The sequence below is a fragment of the Argiope bruennichi genome, chromosome 9 (genome assembly GCF_947563725.1).
Source record: "Argiope bruennichi chromosome 9, qqArgBrue1.1, whole genome shotgun sequence".
In the NCBI taxonomy this organism is placed as follows: Eukaryota; Metazoa; Arthropoda; class Arachnida; order Araneae; family Araneidae; genus Argiope; species Argiope bruennichi.
In genome coordinates this window covers 114,948,598-114,971,086 of record NC_079159.1, presented here as the reverse complement: position 1 = coordinate 114,971,086, position 22,489 = coordinate 114,948,598, and the positions used below count along the sequence as shown (strand labels likewise).

Genomic DNA, 22,489 nt, shown 5'->3' with positions numbered 1-22,489 from the left:
ATGCGTTTAAAATGCATAAAAAATATTTGCTTAAAAGATTAATGTTTTCTTCCTTTTCCTAAAAACGTAAAAGAAATTTGAGAAAAAGAAACTTTTACCGTTAGTGAACCACGAAATTTTTCCCCTACAAATTAGTCTCGGCCATCATTTCTATAAGCTGCTTTATAATTCTTCTTTCTTTCTTCAAGAAGACGGAGGTTCAGAATTGTCTTTTTGAGCGTCCTTATTCAGTAGCCACGATAGTTAAAAAACTCTTAGGAGCGAGACTAATTATCATATAATACTAATATATCATATAATAATTATATTAAATATTTTTGTAATGTAGAATGTGTGTTCTTTCTAATGTGTAATGTGAGTTCTTTCTAAAATTATTATTGGAAAAAGGATAAATTTTATTAATTTTTATTTAAAATTTGTATTTAAAATTATCTTCATCATCTTGCATATACTTCCTCCAAATTTGGTAGTTCTAGGTTCAATAATTTGTTTTGTAGAAGCCAAGAAATAGAATTTCATTATTATATGAATACTACCAGTATTGGCGATGAAATAGAGAGCCAAGAATATTGATTAACGTTATTTTTTAATTAAATATCTTATAACTAAGTAATATCCATGATTTATTCTCTCAAGATTTTTTTTTTTTTTTTTGACATTGAATGATTTTTTTACAAGTATTCCCTTGAGAGTCAGCTGTTGCTCAGATTTTTCGGATGACTGTGACAGATACAATAATCTTGCACCTATTCTGTTTATAGTATGTATGAACTCGTGATATAATTACCCTTTTAACATTGTTATCGTTACGGAAATCTGCCTTCTAACATCCGCGATACTGTAACTTTACTTTCTAATTCCTTATGTAAACTATTCGGTACTTGCCAGTTTTAACGGTGACTGAAAAGCGTCAAGAAAAATTTTCTCCAAATTATAAAAGTATACACAAGTTCATAAATATATGAATAATAAATATTTGCATAAATCTAGATAAAATCGCATGCTATATAGCGATGTTTTTTTTCCCATCTCGGGTGTCGCCCTCATCATCTGACCGCGGTTCAGAATTACGAGGCCCGTCCCAAAATAGTCCTAATATTGTTTTAAAAAGGGACGATAATGTAACTAAACTATCCATCCTTTCTAATATTAATCAAATTGTCTGAGTTGCAAAGCACCAATTCACATAAATTCTCCACAGTAACTAGTAGAGAAAAATGTTTTTAAAACCATTTTTTCGTGGCTTTTTCGTTTTTACCGTGTTACTTAAATTTAATAATAACTAAAGAGCAGAATGATTGTTCTTTATTAATAAGAAATAATAAAGAGCAAATAATAAATTTATTAATAATGCGTATAATTTTTCCAGTCTACTGCTCAACAGTTACTGAAGTTTTATAATTTTTTTTAATGCAAGATTTCTTCTCAAATTTCTCAGTCAATTTCTAATTTTTATTTTGCTTATTATACTTCGTCATAGCTGAATTACTACAAAATGATCCTTGAACGTCTAAAGTTTGAGTTTTTTTATTATTTTTCAAACATGTTTAACGTTAAAGTCACTTTAGTTGGGATCTGTTCATCATAATTAATAAGCTATGAGCCAAGCACCCACCCCTCTATTTTTTCTCACCGTTTGAAGTTCTATTTACGCACAGAGTGGGCAATTATATTTCACTTTATATTTCATGCCGTTTTAACACTAACAACATATGCCGTTAACTGTTTGGTTCAGAGAAATGGGGATACAAGAGGCCATTTTGTTCTTCCAGTTACTTTAATCTCTCTCTTCTTAAAGCTTGCTGACATGCACACTTTTGTCAGCATCAGGCCATCTGCAGTTAAAGGTGCTTAAAATATTGATATAGAGGGAGGGATGTTTAACCAAGCGATCCTTCACTCTACTTTTCCAACTCATCTGCTACACTTTTTTTTGTTTGACGGTTGCTAATATTTCTCTTCCATATCAACGCCTCTAAATGTGTACGGACAGCGTTTCAAACTTCTGTTTAAATTCTGTTAACTTTAAAACATTGACGTGATCAATACAACGGAACAATTGCCCCTGGGAACGAAAGTAGAGTGACACTTGCTTTCACTTTTCTAGTTGCAATGACTTTATGGTATTGTATATATACCTAAAATCATGAGAGATACTGAAATCATATTCGACTGGTTGTTTAGGTGAATTAGTTAATTATAATATTTTTTTTATTTTTGAATATTTCTTTGCATTATAATTATATTGCATTTTGTGTTTAAGTACAAAGTAGATTATGTTATAACGCATTGCTGATTCATATGGTCCATCATTGTTTCCAAGGTAGCGCGTCGATTACTCTTAACCAGGAGTCGCAAGCAATCCTCAACCCTGTCATTAATGATGCGTAGTACCCCACAATTTGTACTTATGGTCTGCACACACTCTTAATTCTTCCAATTACTATACACATTCACTATAACAATAAGCGAAGACTTCAAGAAAGATGCGGTTTTAGAAATGCTACTTCAGAGTGCTTTGTACGCAGTGATCATGTCTGTTAAATTGTGTGATTTACCCCTTATGGCAACCACTTTTCTGCGAACACGTATTCTGAAATCATCTTTATATGCCTTCCAACAAACAGATTTCACAGTATTACCTGTGATTGGCCACAACTGTGTTTTGATCAACCTGCGTGGTGAACTTAATGTGCAAGTTCAGTCTTGAAGATTAAATGTTCTGTCGGGTTTTGAATACACAGTCTTCCGTAACCAAAATTTAGTTCAGTTATATTAACATCCCGTGTTTAAAGCAAAACAAGGGCTATTTTGCGATGTACTTCGTAACTTTGAACCGCGGTCAGATGATAAGGACGACACCTGAGCTGGCATACCCTCATCAAAGTTCCATACCATACCAGCGGGAGGACGTTTTATCCCAACGTTTTTAGAGTGCACCAACCCAGCTTACACAACGCTTGTTCGGTTGAATCAACTCTCGAACTTGACCCTCACCCACCCACCCCCCGGTTTCCGCGGCCCCTTCCGAAATCGTACCATTTGCGTTATTTCTATGCTAAAATCTTGGAGGAAAAAAGTAATGTAAAAAGTTAATTGAATGTATATTATAAGAAATGTTAAAAACTTTTGTAAAAGCAGTTTTAAGATCTTAAATTTATTGCTGATTTTTTTAAAAATAAATTTTTGTAATTTCAAAAAGGAAAAGTATTTTCCACATTTATTATCACATTTCTTTGAATTAATTTCATATATTTTAATGAATTTAACAAGAATTAGATATCCTGTATTCCAGAATATTTCCCTAATCGGTATACAGACAAGAGGATCGTATAGAGACTGCAAACTCACCCTATAATCTTATATCCATTATTCATCAACTTTACTCAGCAAAATGTTTCTGAATATATTTGATCATACAGTCAGTTTGGAGACGAAACAATTTACATGTTTCTGGAACATTCTAAAAATAGGGGGTGGGGGAGAAAAAGAAACTTCTTTTCTTTCGAAACGTGTATTCTTTCTTATTTTTATTCGTTACATAAAAGCTCCTGTGAAGGACAAATTCACCATCGCATACATTTGCAAATCCCAGCGCGCTTCGATGAGTGACATAAAATAACTGCTTTTTAAAGTTGTCATTCTGTTTTAAGATCTTTACGAAGTGCGTTGCGTATGCATAAGCGAGGATTTTTGCGATCAAAAGAACATTAGGTTTTGAACGTCCCGAAATGCCTTTTAGTTCTATCGGGTAAAAAGAGCAGGGGGAAAAAAAGGCAAAGCATTATGGTTTTAAAGGCGTTTTTCATTTTACTGGAAAATGAAACATGGGAAAAAAAGATGGAAAAAGGGATAATTCTAGTGGGATTTTCATAAGGAAAAAGAACAAAGAATGAAGTTCCACTTTGAAAAGAACAGAATTCAATCCCTCTAATGCCTGCATAAATGTAGGAGGAACTTTTAACTCAAATTTTGGGATCGTCGTTTTAAATTTCTTTTAAAACTAACTCGGATAATCACTGCTCTTGTTTTTTTGTTTTTTTTCCTTTTTCGTATATGAAGTATTCAAAGAAAAAGTATTGTAATCCTCAAAAAATTCGAAGTCGGGATTTTGTCGAATCCCTAAATTTCAGATTTTTCCGAGTCCTGTCCAAAGAACTCACTTCTGGAATTGTCTGTCTCTTCGTTTATCTATGAATGCAATAATTTCAGAAAACTTCGTTGGACGGAAGAAATTTAGTGCAATCTTTATTAAATTTGCAGATTTCTATAAAATTTTGAACATAATCCATTCCGAAGAAGTCTGTTCCTTCCGTTAACGCACGAAAACTTCAAAATATAAAGTACTACGAAGATAAAAGTTAGAATACAGATTTAACATATAAATTGGAGAACCATAATGAATTTCAAACAAAATCTGTCAAAGAAACCATCATTCGGCCTTAATTTCGTATGCATAAATAAATCCCCGTTCCGACCGACGACTGTTGTCTTTATGGATATGGTCGCAAGTCTGCCAACTGACCTTTTTATATGATCACCCCCACTTGTGGACGTGAGTCGGGAGCTTCACGCATTGTTGGTAAAATGAGCAGACATCAAAAAAACCCGAAAAACCACAAGAGAGGGGAAAAAGGGCGAAATGTGCCTGTCTGAAGACGCGCACGGGCCATCAAAACGGGGCTTAACCCAGCAATTCAAAAATGCAATAATTTATATTAATCAAAATATTACATACGAAATTTTATTTTAGTTTTATGTCAAATTTTGGATCAATAGGTCGAAAAAAAAAGTTTTATTTTTTTATACTTATTTATTAACCGTATTTCCTATGATAATAAAATGTTGTAGTAAAGTAGAAATAGTAGCAAGAATTAAAGAGCGTTTGTATACAATCGCATACATAAAACTGTTGTGCCATCTAATTTTAGCAAGTGATTTTTCTCTTGTTACACAACTGTTTGCGACAATAATTGCATTTCATGGTGAAGGTGTAATGGGGGAAGCTAATGCGAGAAAAATTAAGTATCTAATAAATTGCTCTCCCTTTCTGATTCCTTAATGGATGTTGAAGCGAATTACTCTGGAATTTATAACCTATTGAAAGTGAGTTAGGGCTTCGAGAAAAACATCTTCCAAGAGTCCCCCCCCCCTCTCATAAAGAAGTTATTCCGTACTAATGTTGTCGAACATTTAATCCTACCACCCCTTTTTGTACATTGAGACATGTGCCCTCGTAAAAGCGCTGCTGTACACACCGAGAACTTCTTTTGTAAAAAGAGGTAAAAGGAGAAGTTGAAGAAATTGATAGCATTAAAAAATCGTTCACTTCCCCTTTTGTTTCGGACCAGACTCAGAAACAATGCAGAGCAACAAAATAATAAATACATAAAATTTGCAGTGAAAACAGAATTTTCTGTCTGGGAACTTTTGGATTTATTTTCGGTAACCATTTCTTTTGAACATTCCGTTCTTAAAAGTGAAGGAATAAATGGCGGAAAATTTCCGAAGATTTCTTTGCACTTTTTTTTTATATGTAGGTAACCTGAGTGCATTTTTTCTAGTTACCAGAAATGCAGAGGAAATTAATCTACGGAGAGCAAAATCTCAGAATCAATGCCAGTCAACTTTCCCTTCTCTTAGAAAAGACAGATGGAATTTGATTTCATAAGAGATCAAATATTTTAAGACATAAATATTTTCAATTTAGATATTTTATATATGATTTTTTCAGTTTCAGAGCATAAGCATTTTTAGAATTTCATGGCACAAAATATAATCAAAAATAAAAATGTGTTGTTAGAATGAAATATTGAATAAATGCGGTATTTTTTATATTTCAAAAACTTAACATAATTTATCCCTTTTTAACTCAAAAACGCAGAGATTAAATAAATATAATATTTAGTATGTGACTATGTAACTGCAATTATAGCTCTATTTAATTCTAATATATATGACGGAGAGTCAAAAGTAATGTCTTGACATTTGAGAAAAGGTGCATTTATTCTAATGATAGAAAAATGAAGCATACATTATTTTTCGACATAAGCACCTTGCACTTCAATGCACTTTTCCTAAAGTTTCACAAGTTTTTTTAATTTTCCGTCAGAAAAAAGTTTTTCGGTTATATCTGTAACCTATTTTATGCCGCATCAATGATTTCTTCATTGGTTGCAAATCTTCTTCTCCTTAGCAGTTTTTTCAATGGTTCAAACATATGAAAACCTCTTGGAGCCTGATCTGGAATAAATGGCTGGTGTTACAGCTTTTCGAATCCCAACTCTTTTACTACTTCGGCCGTCCGTTGGCCAGAATGTGGCTGAGCTTTATCTTGCTGTAGGATGATCCCTTTTTTGCAGTTTTCCCACGACGTTTGGATCTGATTTCAGATTTCAGTTTAGTTCGCAACCATATCACAATAGTACTTTCCCCTCTTGGGATGAAATCAACACCTTCCATGTTTCAGAATAGAGTTAGTATAATCTTAGCTGATGGTTGACGTTAAAATTTCTTAACTTTTGGTGACGATAAGTGTTGCATTCGACAAATCACTGTCCTCATTTCCTTCTTGGTGCAGGCAAGACAAGGAAGTATCATGTTTAACGGTCTGCTACACGCCAGTTACTAACGCGGGAATAAGAGAGACACTTTGCATAGAAGTGTTGCCGAGTACATTAATTCAGTGCTGGATACTCGCAGTGTTACCAAACACTTGGACAGAAAAATTACAAAAGTCTCTTTGCTTTTTGATTTCCCTCGTATATTCGGTTCGGATACATAAAATTTACACTTGCTGCTCTTCCTGAAATTTTATTTCCCGACAACATTTGAGGTAATCATGATAGTTTAAATACAATAGTACATTGAAACAGTTAAAAGAAAGATTTGGGGTAGTCATGAAAAGGCAAAAAAATCTGAGGGGCAATACAATAATATTATCACTGGGATAACGGGAATACATCGAAATAATTAGAAACATACGCGTAAATTAGGCCGATTAATAAATGAATTAATTTCAAAAAAATACATTGTTTAAAGAATCCTTCAAAACTTAATCATTAGATTATAAAAATAAGATCTGATTACCATTTCATATCATTACTTCATTTAAAGTTGACATAAATGATAATTTTTGTAAAATTCTTTCCTAACGAATTACCTAACGAACCTTAGATTAATATAATGCAGATGGTAACATACATTTTCTTACATTTGTTACTAAAGGTACAATGCATATATGCATGCTAAACAAAGATTTTAGCTTGCATAAAAAAGGCCATCCGTCTAAAATATTAGCAGTATATATCAGTAATATATCAATCGAAATATAATGAATTTGTAACGACATTTTTGTCTTTTAGAAGTGGATTTCGAGATGAATTATTTATTAGCTTATTTAAATGATCTTCAAAAGATTTCCCCATTTCAACCCGTGTCTTATAAGATCTTTAAAAGCTAGTACATTGACGGAATAATTAATTATATTTTAATGAATTTATCAAGAATGAAAATTATTTTTATATTGTGCCCCATCTTCCAAAATATTTGCACAGCCCGCTTAATGGCTATAAGACCGCCTAGGAAACAAATTAATCTAATAAACTTTTATTACATTACTCATCAAATCTTAAAGAAATTTTCTCAACGAAATGGTTTCATGAATGTGTAGTTATGCCTTCATTTTACGGAAAAAAAGTAATTTACCGCTCCTATAGCATTTCAAGGAGAAGGAACTAGAAACTCAAGCATGAAATTTTCTTTTCCTAATTTTCATTTAAAAGTTTCGGTGAAATATAAATTCACGGTTGCTTGCATTTGAACATCTTAACGAGCTTCGATGAATGATAGAAAATAACTACTTTTTAATGTTGTTATTTAATTTTAAGATCTTTGAAAAGTATGTCAGAGGTATTTTTGTGACTAAATGTATATTAAGCTTTAATGTTACCGACATTCAATTTAACTTTATAATTAAAATAGGAACAAAAATTGCGAAATGTTTTGGTTTAAAAGCGTCTTTTAGTTTACTGAAGACAAAATTACTGAAAATAGTCAGAAATTTGGATTTTTATTAGAAAAAGAACAAATTAAATTGTGCATTCATCGCAACATTTTGAGAGATATTATTTGATTCTATTTCAGATGTTTGTAAAAAACATGAGGAATCACTGCTGTTTATTTTTGCTGTTAAAGCGGAGAATATTAACTCTTGCATCTCATTAAGCAAAGTACTTATATACATTCATGATTTTTTTCTTTATAAATGAATTTCTTTCATGTAGCTTCCTTTACTCAAAGTTTTGCATACTCAAATTTTAAAAGAACGGAATGAACAAAAACAAAATGATATGTAAAGAACACTATTTTACTACATTATAACTTCAAAGCTACCGTTATAAAGTGTTTTTATACTTGCGTCACTAATTAGTTATGATCCTCTAACTTATTAACGAATGTCTTTTTTGACATTTTTACTAAATTATTTATTACATTTATAATAATGCCAAAAGTAAATAAACTGGTTTTAAAATGTTATAATAGTTTTTTTCTTTTCCGAAAGAGAAGTTAAAAACCTCATTTTATTCAAAATAAAAATAAAGACCTAAAACAGTTGTAAAAAAATCTAGATTTAAAAGGTGGATGGGGGGGGTGGATGCTGACAGACGCAGGCATAAAGTTTTAGCACAGAAATTCCGTCAAATGTCTGCGTTCACTTATATTATTCGAATTCTTTGAGATTATACTATACTTTACTATCAAAAGTATCCGGTATGTGTTAAAAAGTATCCGGAAATTTTCGTATTTATCTATTTTTCACGTATTTCCAGAATATCTCTAGAAATGCTATATGTCTTTGAATATTTTCATTCAAAATATGAACTTTAACTTAGAATTTATCTTAAAATTCTGTCGCGAAGGCATAGAGGAGACCAATCAAATATTGATGAAGAAGAAGAGTATTATGGCTTGCCCCTTTGCTCAGAATACATATATTAATTTAAAACTTTAACAGTGATTTTCACAAAGATATTAAAAACATTTTTGGTAATAAAGTAAGCCGTTTTGCAAGACCTAATTTTGTATTAGGAACTGGAAGTAAATCATTCTTTGATTAATCAAACTTCTCCATTGAATTTTTTAAACTCAATCTTTCAGTTCTTTCTCTTCCTATACCCCAATTTCATGCCAAAAAGTATTTTTCCAGAAAGATCTGAAATGTTTTTTTATTGGACAGCGGCTATAAATATGGCGTCAATGGCTTGCGGTTAATAATATACATTCATTAATAAATATACGAGAAAGTTTTGTTCAGACCACTTCCGCTGATTAATGTTTGTTGTATTAAGAATTATGTTTTAACTTAGCAAGCAATAATGAAATTTATATCAAATGCATCTATTTTTAAACTTACTACTCTTTAAAGTATCTACTTACTAATGTAATATTATAATTGAATCTATAAAAATATGTTTTCCTTCTAATAATTTTTTTTCTTATATTGCATTAGATTTTTCTTAGTGAATCTGGGATTCTTTTATTGAAAAATATACTGTAGTAGACATAAAACTTCAGTGTTAAGCAATTTTGCTGCCTGCTCTTATATTTTAAATTAGGAAAATACTTCTGATGAGAAAAAAAAAGTTTGATTAATTGAAATTTACAAATTTCTATTCACAACAAGTTCACACATCAAAACAAAAAGTTCATATTGTGAGATGACAGAAAATTAGGGAGATGCATTAACCTTTTAAAGGGCCATATTTTTAGGCTTGAAATTAGAATAAAAAAAAGGATTCATTTAGCTTATTAGATAAATTTAATTTGATTAATTAATTAATTTGGTTAATTAACAACTAAGTATCAAATCTAGACACATCATTTTGTGTAAAATAAAGAACTAAAGCACCTACGTTTCTGTCTCTCTAAAAAAATTTGTCAGAACTTATGCCAACCTACATAAATTCATACGAAGATTAATAAATTTGATGGAAAGCATACTTCCCACGGCCCTAGAAAGGGTTAAACAAATATGTAAAGCTTTTTTAAAGGTGTATTACATGTTTAACAAATTTGAAATTTAAAACACTTAGTTGAGGCAGATAAATAAGATATTAAATTATTAATTTTAGTAGCTTTAAATCCCAGTGAACCAGCTGGTCGCCAAAGATAGCCAATTGTAAATATTTATTTGTTATAATATTATAAAATCTGCGTTTTTGAAATTTTTTTGATAGTTTGAAACTTTTATAGAGACCGAAATTGTAGGATTCGATGATGTCCATTTGATGCCACGAATGGCATGCAGGCGGCTTATACAAGAGAAATTAAGTATCCAATGAATAGTTGTTTCTTCTTTCCTGATTTTTAAATGGACGTTGAAGCGAATAACTCATGTGTTTACAACCTACTCAAAGTGAGTTAGGGCTTTCAAGAAAATTCTCCGAGCACTTTTCTCAACCACCGGGGAGCTATTCGGGACTAATGTTGCTCAACATTTAATTCTCCTGTTCTTTACACTAGCATAGACGCCCTCGTAAAAGCGGTTCTTGAAAACTCAGAGGAGCATCGGTTCTTTTATTTTTCTCCTTTTTTTGTGAAAAGAAAAGTGAGAAAAAAATAAAGGGATGCAGTAAGAAGAGAAAGAAAGTAAATGCAAAGGGAATGAACACGATAAGGAACCAATGGTAGTGTCCTTTTTGAAATTTTCTGGCACTCAATAATAAACGTTTTATAGTTAACGTTAACCTCCTCCCGTATAAAATTATGAATCTGTAAAATGCCGTGAATGCTCTGATTTTAATTTTTAGAACCTCGCACATAAAAAAATTAGGCTTCATAACATAGTAAAAAAGTCTGGCATTTGTATATTTTTAATTGCATACCATTGGCGAGAGTTTATAGTGCATTGCCTTTAGATTTTTTTTTCGATTTATCACGGGAAACCAAATATGGATTTTGGACGCCTTTTTTCAAGTTCCAACTGAGAAAAAAATTCAGTTGCAGTCACTTCGACCGGTCCATCCCCTTTGTAAATGAGTACAAATACTTAGGGTTAGTTTTAGAGGCTAAATTAAGCTTTAATAGTCATATTAAAGCGGCCCTCATTAAAGCGACGATTATAAGTATTAGACTCAACAGCTTAATTGCTCCATGGAGTAAGCTATCGATTAGGCTCAAGCTTCTGTTCTACAAAGCTATTTTAAGACCAGTATTGATGCATGATTCCCAAATTTGGGGGACCACTTCCGAACAAAATATTAAGAAGTTTTCCAAAATAAACATCTGATGATTGCACCCTGGTAGGAAAATGCTTCACGATGACCTAGAAATTGGACCTGTTTCGGAGCTTATCAAAAGAAATCAATTAAGTTCTTCGAAATATTAACCCAGATACGTAACAAGTTACTTCAAATGCCAGCATATGATCTGGTTGTGCTCAGCTCTAGAAAAAGACCTAGAGCTGAAATCGATAACTCTTACATTAATTTTCCGTCTGTAAAAGGACTGCGAAATTACTAACTCTGTTATTAATCTGGTGGATTAAAATCTCACAAAATTATTTCTCGTTTCGGCCTTAGATAGCTACAATGGGCTAAACGCGTGAAATTTCTGGATTTTTTTTTTCAAAAATAATTAATTAAACCAGTTAATTCATTCACCATAGTAGAAGGCACGTGTAATGTAATTTCCATTCAAGTTCTCTTTCCCCCCTCAATAATCAAAATACTATTTTACATTTATAATTATATCATAACAATTCTACCAAATTTCATGACGTTAGAGCTTTATGCGCTCGTTTAAACTAGCGGCAATTGATTTAATCTTTCCCTAAACTTGCAAATTATAATTTACTATTCCAAATTATGATGTGGTGCTCGTGACCACTTTGTCACATCGCGGAACTCCGAAACATCACGATGTTGCCGTGTTGTAGTCACTAGAACAAATATAATATTTCAGTTATTTAAGTCAGTGTGTTTTTGAGTTTGCGTGACAAAATATAGACCGACAGACTATCACCATCTTGATAGATACAGTTCCAAATTTGATACGTCTTCACTTTAGATATTAAATTTGTGTACCGGATTTTATCTATCTAGTTGTCTACGTTTTGTAGCTGTCTGATTTACTAGTTTTCGAATAACAAGACTAACAGATGTCATAAATATATTTCATTCAAAATTTGATAAAAGTTTGCAAATTTGGTACCCTACAATCTTCAAGACCGTACACCAAATTTCATGTGTTGAACTCAAAGTGCTTCCAAGTTGTGTTCACAGATAAACGGACATAATTCCAAAAATGTATTTTTCGGACAGAAAGGTCTGAAAAGAGGATATTCATCAAAGTCTAGCTCAAGTGTTTTGATAATTACAGAATCATCGCTTTGTATATTTTGTATAAGAGAAACTAAAAATTATCATTTCCCTTTTACTTTCGGCTGAGCTCCAAGATTGCTGAAGGCATACAATTCAGGCAACAAGGAATAAAAAAAGAATAAATAGATAGATAGATAAAATCTGAAAGAAAAATAGAATTTTCTCTGTGGGATTTTGCGATTTATTTCTGTAACTCTTTCTTTCGAGCATTTGAGTCTTAAATCGGTATAGGAAATCATGGCTGATTTCACCAAGGTTTTATTTATTCTGCCTTTTTTTTTTATCCACTTCAAGCTGAACCGCCCCAGGTGTACATTTTAATGCCGGTCAGAAATTCAGAGTACGATAAGGAGCTAAAAAAGAACGCTTGCATTCAATACCAATGAATCTTCTCTTCTCCTCCTTTGAAAAACGGGAGAAAATATGATTCCATTTAATGTCATTTTTTTTTTTTTTTTTTTTTTTTTTTTTTTACTTTTATGCTTAGTTTTGGATACTTATATATTTACGTTTTGTTGAGACTAAAAAATTAATTTAGAGTAACAAATCTAATAAAACTCGAATATCTTCTGATTTTAGTAAAAATTTGCATGATTCCTGTTGCCATTGCAACATACTAAGAGCTAGATTTCAATTACTGGTGGCATCCTGATGGTAAAGTCTCGGTTTTGGAACCAGAGGGTCTCAGGTTCGAGACCCGATTCCACAGAAGAATTGTTCTGTAAGCGGGTCGCCTGATGCACGTCAAATCCTTCGGGGCAAAATGGTCTCCCGCTAGTGTGATGTGGAAGTTTGGAGATGAAGTTATAGCTCATATGTCGTCCGTGTCATCTAGCCGTGGTTCAAAATTACGAAGTTTGTCCCAAAATAACCCTATTGTTGCTTTAACACGGGGCATCAAAGAGGCCTGGAAAACCACAAGAGAGGGGAATGAGGTCAAAATGTCCCTGTCTTAAGATATGCACGGGCCGTCGGAACAGGGCTTAGCTCAGCAATTCAAAAACACAATAGTTTGCATTAATCAAAATATTATATTCCGAATTTTATTTTAGTTTTATGTCAAATTTTGATTCAATAGGTCGGAAAAAATACTCTTAAAATACATAGTTGATTTTCTGGTACTTGTTTATTAACGGTATTTCCTATGGGCAGGATTCCTGTTGCCATTGCAACATACTTAGAACTAGATTTCAATTACCGATGGCGTCCTGATGGTAAAGTCTCGGTTTTGGAGCCAGAGGGTCTTAGGTTCGAGACACGATTCCACGGAAGAATCGTCCTGTAAGCGGGTCTCTTGCATGCCAAATCCTTTGGGGCAAAATGGCCTCCCGCTAATGTGATGTGAAGTTTGGAGATGGAGTTATAGCTCATATGTCGTCCTCGTTATCTGGCCGTGTTTCAAAAGTACAAAGTTTGCACCAAAATAGCCCTAGTACTGCTTTAAAACGAGACATTAATATAACTAAACTAAATTCAACTATGCACAGTTTGTGTGTCTAGATTAAATAGATTTATTTATTCTAATTGCGAGCACCTTTTATATAGTTCCCAATACAGGGTTTATACCGTCTAGAGATTAATTTAAATAAAATTAGAGTGGAAGTCTCTCCGAAATTTTCTCGCATACTCTCTAATAAGAGTGTTAAGAACACCGTAAAAAATTATGGATCTTGAGCAAGGAAGAGAGCGCCTTGCATGCATTGGCGTACAATAGTTACGGAATGTTTACTTTTGGTGTCAATTTAGGGTTTTTCCTGAGGCTATTTTGTGATCCTCGGCGAGTGGTTTGGCGATTAATCCCTGGCATGCAGTTAATAGTATACGAAAATCGAATTTGTGTTCTAGACACATTTTCCCAACTATTTAAAATCAAAATGAAACTTAACTACAATTATATTCATAAAATCACATACCAAATTTAATACAATGAAGTCATTGCTTTTTTGAGTTATCATGTTTATTTGCTTCTAAAAGTACAGACCGACAGATAGTCAACCCTTTGTTGGATTTGCTCAAAATGTGATACGCGTCTACACTACACATTTTAAATTCTTGTACCGAATTTCATCCATCTCGTTCTCTTCGTTTTGTAGTTATTGTGTTAACTTTTATTTGAACAGCCGGACACAGACTGATTTCTTCAGAATGGATTTTTTGAAAATTTGTTCGATATCTGCAAAATTAATGTTAAATCCATACACCAAATTTCATCTGTGCTGTTAAAAGCGGGGTTTTTTTCTTATTATCACATGGTATTTTCTCCTTGAAAACAATGATCTCCTCAGTATTTCAAGTTGTTCTTTCAGCAGTATATTGGCAGAAGTCTAAATTTGAAAAAGTGCGTATAACTGAGTTATTCTTTTTCAAAGTTTTTATTACTTAAGATCCATTGATTCCATGACTCTAAAACTGTTTTTAATTTGAGTAATGCAAAGAGAATAAAGAAATATTTCTAAAATAATATTTAAAAATAGTGTGTTTTTCATTTTTGTTTGTTAAATTATAACAGTTATTAACATTAGTGTAATTTTGTTATGTCGTAACGAATTAAATAATCACTAAAAGATTGTTTAGGGTTTCCTTATAATATTAAATGTTATCATGAGTTTATAACATTTAACATTTTTAATATTAATATATTTTATATTTTTGGTAACTACATGATTTCCAGAATGTATTGTTTTCAAAATAAACCCCAATGCTGTTTACAAAAGAGAAAAAAGAAAAGCAATAATGGAGTCATTTTGACTCTATGTCTCTGGCCACATGAGGAAATTCCTTAAATGACGGGTTAAAATATGTTTTCCAATTTGGGAATGTCTGAAACATGAAGATTTGTAAAAATCTCAAATTTGAATTTTTATACGAATACAATACTTTTTTCTTTGTACGTTTCACTTAGGGGGAAAGTAAAAAGAAAAGTAAATTAGTTTCACAGATTTAATGATTATGTAATCAAAACAGTAAATATTTACAACTCTTTAGCTTTCCCGATTATATTTCTTCATAAGAATGATACCTAAATTTCCGCTTCTTTTTGCAGTTTGTAATGAATTTGAAATTATTAGAATGATAATCAACTTATTAGAATTTTTTGCATTCGTATTCTTAATGCGACAAATCAACGCAAATAAAAATCTCCTTTTGAAGAAAATACCACATCATTCCATTTTAATTCAATTTCTTTATTAGTTGCGGAATGCTTGCCTGATGTTTTCTGTTTCTTACGCTTTGCCCATATGCAACTTATATTATTGTGCTACTTATTATTATTTTTCATGCAATTTATTAGTTCTAAATGAAATGAAAGCTGTGCGAGATCTTACTATTAAAGAAGGAGATTGTTATTACATATTTGCCATGAAATTTCCACTTTATTTTAGTTAATTCATCATTAATTTGAATTCTTTGTTATCCAATGTTATTGAGTATTTTTTAAAACCTTCATCATGTATATAAAAACTAAAGCTTTAATTACATTATTCATTAAATCATAATGAAATTTTTTTTCATATTTATTAAACAAAATATTTCGATAATGTTAAATGAAAGAATTGGAGAAAAAATAATTTGCAAGGTATTGGAAAATTTATTTAAAAGAAAAATGAAAATTCTTTTCTAAATAAGATATGGATTCCTCTTCTTTTTGTTACGTAATAAATTCGTAACTCACAAATTCATCATTTCATACATTTATATACATCCTAGTTAATTTCGAATACTGATCTAAAATCACTGTTTTTAGAGTTTTCATTTAGTTTTAAAATCTCTGTGAATTACGTTTTTTTATTCATAAGTAGAGATTTTTAAAATAAAGAAAACGTTAGATTTTTTAGCACTTTGAAATGCTTTTTAGATTTGTTAAAATAGGAAAAAAAGTGCAAAGACGGGATAAACGATGAAAAGTTTTCAAGGCGATTTTTATTTTAATGGAGAATGAAATATTAAAAAACGCACACTTTTACTTTTGAATTTTGATATACAAAAAATAAACTGAAATGTAATTCCACTTTGAAAAGTGTTGAATTGAATTTTACTAATGGCTATGTAAATAAGCGACAATATTTTATCAGCAAGTTTTTAAGAATCTTGTTTAAAATCTTGTAATATTTTATGTTTTAGTTTCCCTTGATTAAGAATCGACTTAATTATGGATTTTTTTTTTGATTTATTGATAACATATTTAAACAAAGAATAACTAAATAAAACATCTTTTCCGACATTTGACATTCAAGATAGAAGAGCAATAAGTTCATAAAATACGTCCGAAATTGCAAATTCATGTGAAATTGGAATTATAATTTCATTTGAAACCTGAGCCTAAGTCAAAAAGTATTAGTAATAATGTTATTAAAAATTTTTAATAACATAAGTTCTAGTGTTCATTTTATGAGACTGAAGTAAAGATCTCAAATGATTGAGGGAGAATGAGCTGATACTGTTCATTTAGAAACACAAAATGAATGACAATAGTCTTTTAACTATGAAAATATTTATCAAAGATAACGTAATACAATGTGGTATTAAATTCTTAAAATATCTCCATGATTTAAATATTTTATTAAAAGGAGAAAAAAAATGGCATAAAGTTTGATTTTACATAGCGTTTCTTTACCTTTGTCTTTAAATACAAATATTTCTTACCAGTTTTTGATATTGCGGAGAAATTGTAAGTTTACTCTTGTAAGTTGGAAAAAAAATCAAAAATTTGAATTATTATATTATCTGAATATCAAAAGTGGTACGCAAAATAAGGGGTGGAGGGAATAAGAAACTCACGATCCTTCCGAGATTCGTGAATTTTTATGTATCAAAGACATAAATACAGATATATATTGACCTTTTGTGAAATTGAAATTTTAATTAATCATTAATACTTCCAAAAGGTCTGCAGTGTCTAATATTTACAGATTCAGATAAAATACGTCAAGAATGATTATAATGGCAAGCTTCTCACTTTAATTAGACTCTGACGCTATATTCGGATACTCCACAAGCAATACATCAAAATATTCTTCCTCAAGTTTTCTAATCCAAATGTGTATGTATTAGATGCTGCATACCTTGTGGGACACCTTGCATGCTAACATCATTATTGTAACAAGTATGCTGATACAAAACAGTCTTACAAGAGAATGAAAGCTAAAAATCTCTTCAAAATCCAAAAGATTATTTTTCTTTTGTTACTCTGCTTCGTCACTGAGAGTGCATCTTGACACCTATTACATTGAGTGATGAATTAAGTTAATTTGTTAGAGAGACTATTGATGATAGATAGCTGTAGTTAGAGAGATTACTGATAATCATTTATATGGGTTGGGGCACTGAGGCTGTTTTCTTTTTTTGTAGTGTCACTAATGTTTGTGAAAAAATTAATAAATATCAAATTTACCATGAAATAAACCTTATACAAAAAAAAATATCTTTTTGAATCCTTTGTTTTTATGAGGCTAAGTTTTCATTTTTAAAAACTAGCTAAAAATTCACAATTTTACTAAAAGAAAAAAAATCTTGGCATTTAAAAATTTGACAAAAAAAAACGTTACTAACTTAATTTCATCTTGCTATTTTTATATTATAAATCAATCTTTTATGAATTATGCTACGTTATAATATATAAGTCATCACTTATTTGGAGACTATTTTATTTTAAACAATCCAAATCCTAATTTCTATTACTTCTTAATATTGCTCATGTTATTGGAGCACAGAATTTAAAATTTTATTAAACTTTTGAAATTTGAAAATAAAAAATAATTTTCTAATTTTTTCTGAAAAGACATTTCTAGTGTTTTGACCTATCTTTTAAAACAATATAACTGGGTTTTTATTGGATGTCCGTTGAAAATATTAAAAACAATATGAATTCACTTTTTTGCATTTAGAAAGCAACCAGTTTTACTAACTCAGAAATGGCATCAATAAATTGAAAACAAGCTTAACTACTTAACTGTTATTTATTATTATTATTATTATTATTGTTATTTTACTCTCTAATAAGATGACACCTTCTATTTTGGGAATATTTTCTTATTTTGATTCAAATGGAAATCCATTGAATACTTGACTTATCTATGTCTTCGAAGTAATTTTAATAATGAATTATAATCGTTATGAATGGTTTAATTTTTGCTTATAGCTATCAAAATTCGATAAATCGATGCACGTATGGCATTCGGGCAAGGCAGTTAAGTGGTTAAGCATTTATTCGGCATGACACTTTCAACAATCTTCTCGTGTCAAAATATGTTCTACTTTGAACCTTTCGTGTACAGTGACCTGTCTAATAAGTGCATCGAGTTATTGATTTTTTTAATTTTAAATCTGCAGCTAAGTGAAATTATTAGCATTAGACTTAAATACATATTGCTGCCAAATGTTTACATCTAGTTCCTCTTAATTTTATTCAAAATCTTGAGTGCGCCCGTTTCCGAACGTGCGTTGATAACCATAGACAATAAATCATGTGTTAAAGTAAAAAGTTGACATTACTTTTGGTGAGTCAGTTATATCGCTTTTACATTTGTATATGACGGATGATGAAGGTCAGTGTGTTACATGAAGAGATAGATTCTATTGTCGAGTTCCCTATAAAACAGTGATCTATGTAAGTGTTAATAAATTACTTCTCATCTGTTGTCAGGTAAGATATCAATGTTTGAAAATTATATTAAATATTAGCTAGATTTTTGGGAAATACTGTATATGTTGTCAAAGGTCTAGATACAACGTTTTTCAAAATAAATATACCATATTATTACCTGGATTTTTATATTTATTTTTTACGTAACCAGTGATTATGTTCCTATAATAAACGATTTTTTAAATTCAAAACAAATAATCATGCATTTGGGAATTAAGTAAGTTAAAATGCAAAAATTCACTTATAAAAACGCTTTAATACATCAGATGCCGTTTATATTATTATAGGAATTAAAATAGCAATTAATTATTCCAAATATGATGTAAAGTTAAGTAATTTCACAGGTCGAGGGAATAATAAAATAAACAGCTTAATTATCTAGTTGCAGCAAATAGAAGAAAGAAAATATTTCAGAAAAATTTCGTTAATGTGTATATTCTGTTCTACTATGAAATGCCAAACAGGTGATTCCCCCAGTGCTTAAAAGATTGTTCAATAACAAATTGCATCTGATGATATGGTTGCAATGGAAAAGGTTTATCCGAAAGAAACTAAGTACCTGGCGAATGTTTTTCTCTTACTGGTTTCTAAATGGATACTGGAGCAATTTATCTTGAAGTTTATAACCTGCTTAAAGTGAGTTAGGGCCTCGAGAAAAATTAGCCGGGCAGTTTTTTCCTTCCACAAGGGAGCTATTCCAGACTCATGTTGCTGAACAATTATTTACCCACCCCTTCTTACGGCTTTTGTAATGAATATTCACCCCCATAAAGGCGTTCAAAAGACAAAGGAAGACCTGTTACCTTTTTTTTTTTATATGAAAGGAAGTAAAAAAAAGGTAGCTGAAGGGAATCATAACAATAAAAAAAAATCCATCACTTCCCCTTTTATTTTCTGACCAGGCCCAGAAATCCTGAAGGCATGCGATGCAGGCTACAGACATGGAGTTAAGAAAATGTAGCGAAAATAGAATTTTCTCTCTGGGATCTCGGGATTTATTTCTGTAACCTTTTCTTCAGAGCCAAGGAGTCTTAAAGTGAAGGAGGAAACGGTGGAAAATTTTGGAATATTTTCTTTTGTAGCCTGTCCTGTTTTTTATCTTCTTCAAATTGGGCTACCTGGGTGCATTATTTACTGCCTTCCTGAATCGTAGAAGAAGTTTGAGAATGAAAACAGAAGAACTGGAAGCAATACCAGTTTCTAGTTTTCTTTTTCTTCTAGTAAAAAATGAGATGAAATGTTATTTCATTCAATGTCAATATTTTCTGGTTACTGATCTCCTCTGTTTAGAATTTTTAATATTGAATATCGAAATTGGACAGCATTTTTTAGCTAAAATATCGACTGAAACAGGGAATTTTGAAACTTTATACTTTCCTTTTTTATTTCTGTTAAAAAAAAGGTTAGTTAACCTAATTTCATCCCTAAGCATTTTTCATTGCAAAAAAATTGGAAAAATTCCTTATGTAAATTACAATATTTTTAATAGAAATAAATGAATGAAATTTCATATTTAAGTAGATATTGAATAAACGAATTTTATATTGAATAACTGTGCCCGTTTTCAGTGCTTTAAATCATCGCATAAACGCTTTAAACCTCTTATTTAACTTTTGAAACAACTAAAATGCTCTTTTTCATAATTATGTTATATTCAGTTATTGCTGATTGTTTATTTAAATTAATTTTGTTTCTTGATTTTAATATTAAAAAAAATCTTTCGTTCTTTTTAATAAAATCAGAAAAATATAATTTCTATTTATTCTATTATAAATATTTCTTTTATGTTTGATTATCTCCAAACTATTAAGGATTCAGTGCCTCTCTTTAACTGTTGTGTTTATTTAAGTAAGTTATCTGAAAATCATTATGTATATTTACGCAATCAAGAACCACCATCTAATAATATTTCAGCATTTAAGGTTTTCCGAAAAATGTAGATATAAAAATGATATTGCAGGAATCTGGTTGAAAAAAGGTTATATTAAACTTCTTTCATTACTTAATACTTTCCTAATTTTTGGGTTTTAACGATATGGGGATTTATGTAATTGTATAATTTTATTTAAAAATTAAACTTTTATCTTCTCTTTACAAAACTTGCATTATATATGAGTATATTCAAGGATATTTTAACCCTTTGCAAAAAAGTAATTCGATGCATAATTATTCACCTAATACAAGGGCTTATTTATTGTTCCGAAAAATAAATATATATATAATTGTTTTAAGTCGAATTTCTTTGAAAAATTAATCTACATCTTTTTTAATCTACATCTAATTAATCTACATCTTTTAACAATTGAAAAATAAATTAAGTAAAACGTCAAAATGATGCACCGTCTTGAATAGTGAGTGGAAGGACCATCTCACTCGCATGATGCCTCTAAACAAAATCTATTAATTTTTCATCGATTTTTATGACTAATTTTATTTTAATTCCAAACATTTTTATTTTAAACAATATCCGATAAATAATTTCCTTCATATGTCTCTCACAAATCTGTCACATAACAGAAATATATTCTTTTGTATAATGTTATCAAATATGTATTTTCTTTATCCAAAGAATTAAAATTTCATTGATATTGTGATACATGGCCGCTTTTTTTAAAAATTACAACAAAGGATATAAAAGAAAATATAAAAGTTCGTTGGAAACGACTTTTTTAAATGTTGAAAATCACTCTTTGAAAATTATTAATTTTTATTTCTCTTTGTAATCAAATCTTTCTGAAAGAAATTTTCCTTTTAATTCCTGTTGAATTCTTTGCACTTATTGTTCTCTGCCACTTATGACTCGTCGTGATATTTATGATTTTAATCAAGTGAATCAAAAAGATAAGAAAATATCAAAGGAAATTTTTGGAAAAAAAAATGAAAATATTCACAGAATGTAGTTTCTCAAACATGGCTTTAATATTTACAAATTTGCATTCTATTGTTGTGAATTTAATTATTTATCGAGTTCGCGTTTCCCTTTTTCTCAACTTCCGAAATATGAAATCGACGTTTTGAATGGAAATAATGAATATATTGTACAGATAAAAGGAATTTTGATTAAAGAATGAATTTCGCTAAATCATATCTGAGATAACTATCTAAATAATTTAGTATTGTTCTTTCATTGAAATGCTGATGAAAAATTAATATATAATTCTTCTAAAATATCATTACATTTTATCATAAACATTTTTCATTTTTTCAATAGCCTAAAATTATGCATTTTTAGATTTAAAAATTATTATTTCAATTTTAAAAAATATTATACAATATTCTATAACTAATAAATTTTTAGAATCCAAAGAAATAAAATTGCGAGTAAAAATTTAATTCACTTATATAAGATTTTAATTTTAAATGGTGACCTTATAAAATGATTTTTAAGAAAATAATATAAACGCGATGCATTTTTTTTTTAATTTTTCATATTATTACTTGTTTTAAATAATAGTGCTATTGG

The 22,489-nt window shown here is 30.3% G+C and overlaps 1 protein-coding gene across 2 annotated transcripts in view; it reads left to right on the top strand.

Annotated features, from left to right (window-relative positions):
* The window catches only part of LOC129985124 (alpha-glucosidase-like), a 624,230-nt gene that overhangs the window by 535,449 nt on the left and 66,292 nt on the right, over positions 1-22,489 (top strand). The gene's annotated exons all lie outside the window — the stretch shown is intronic.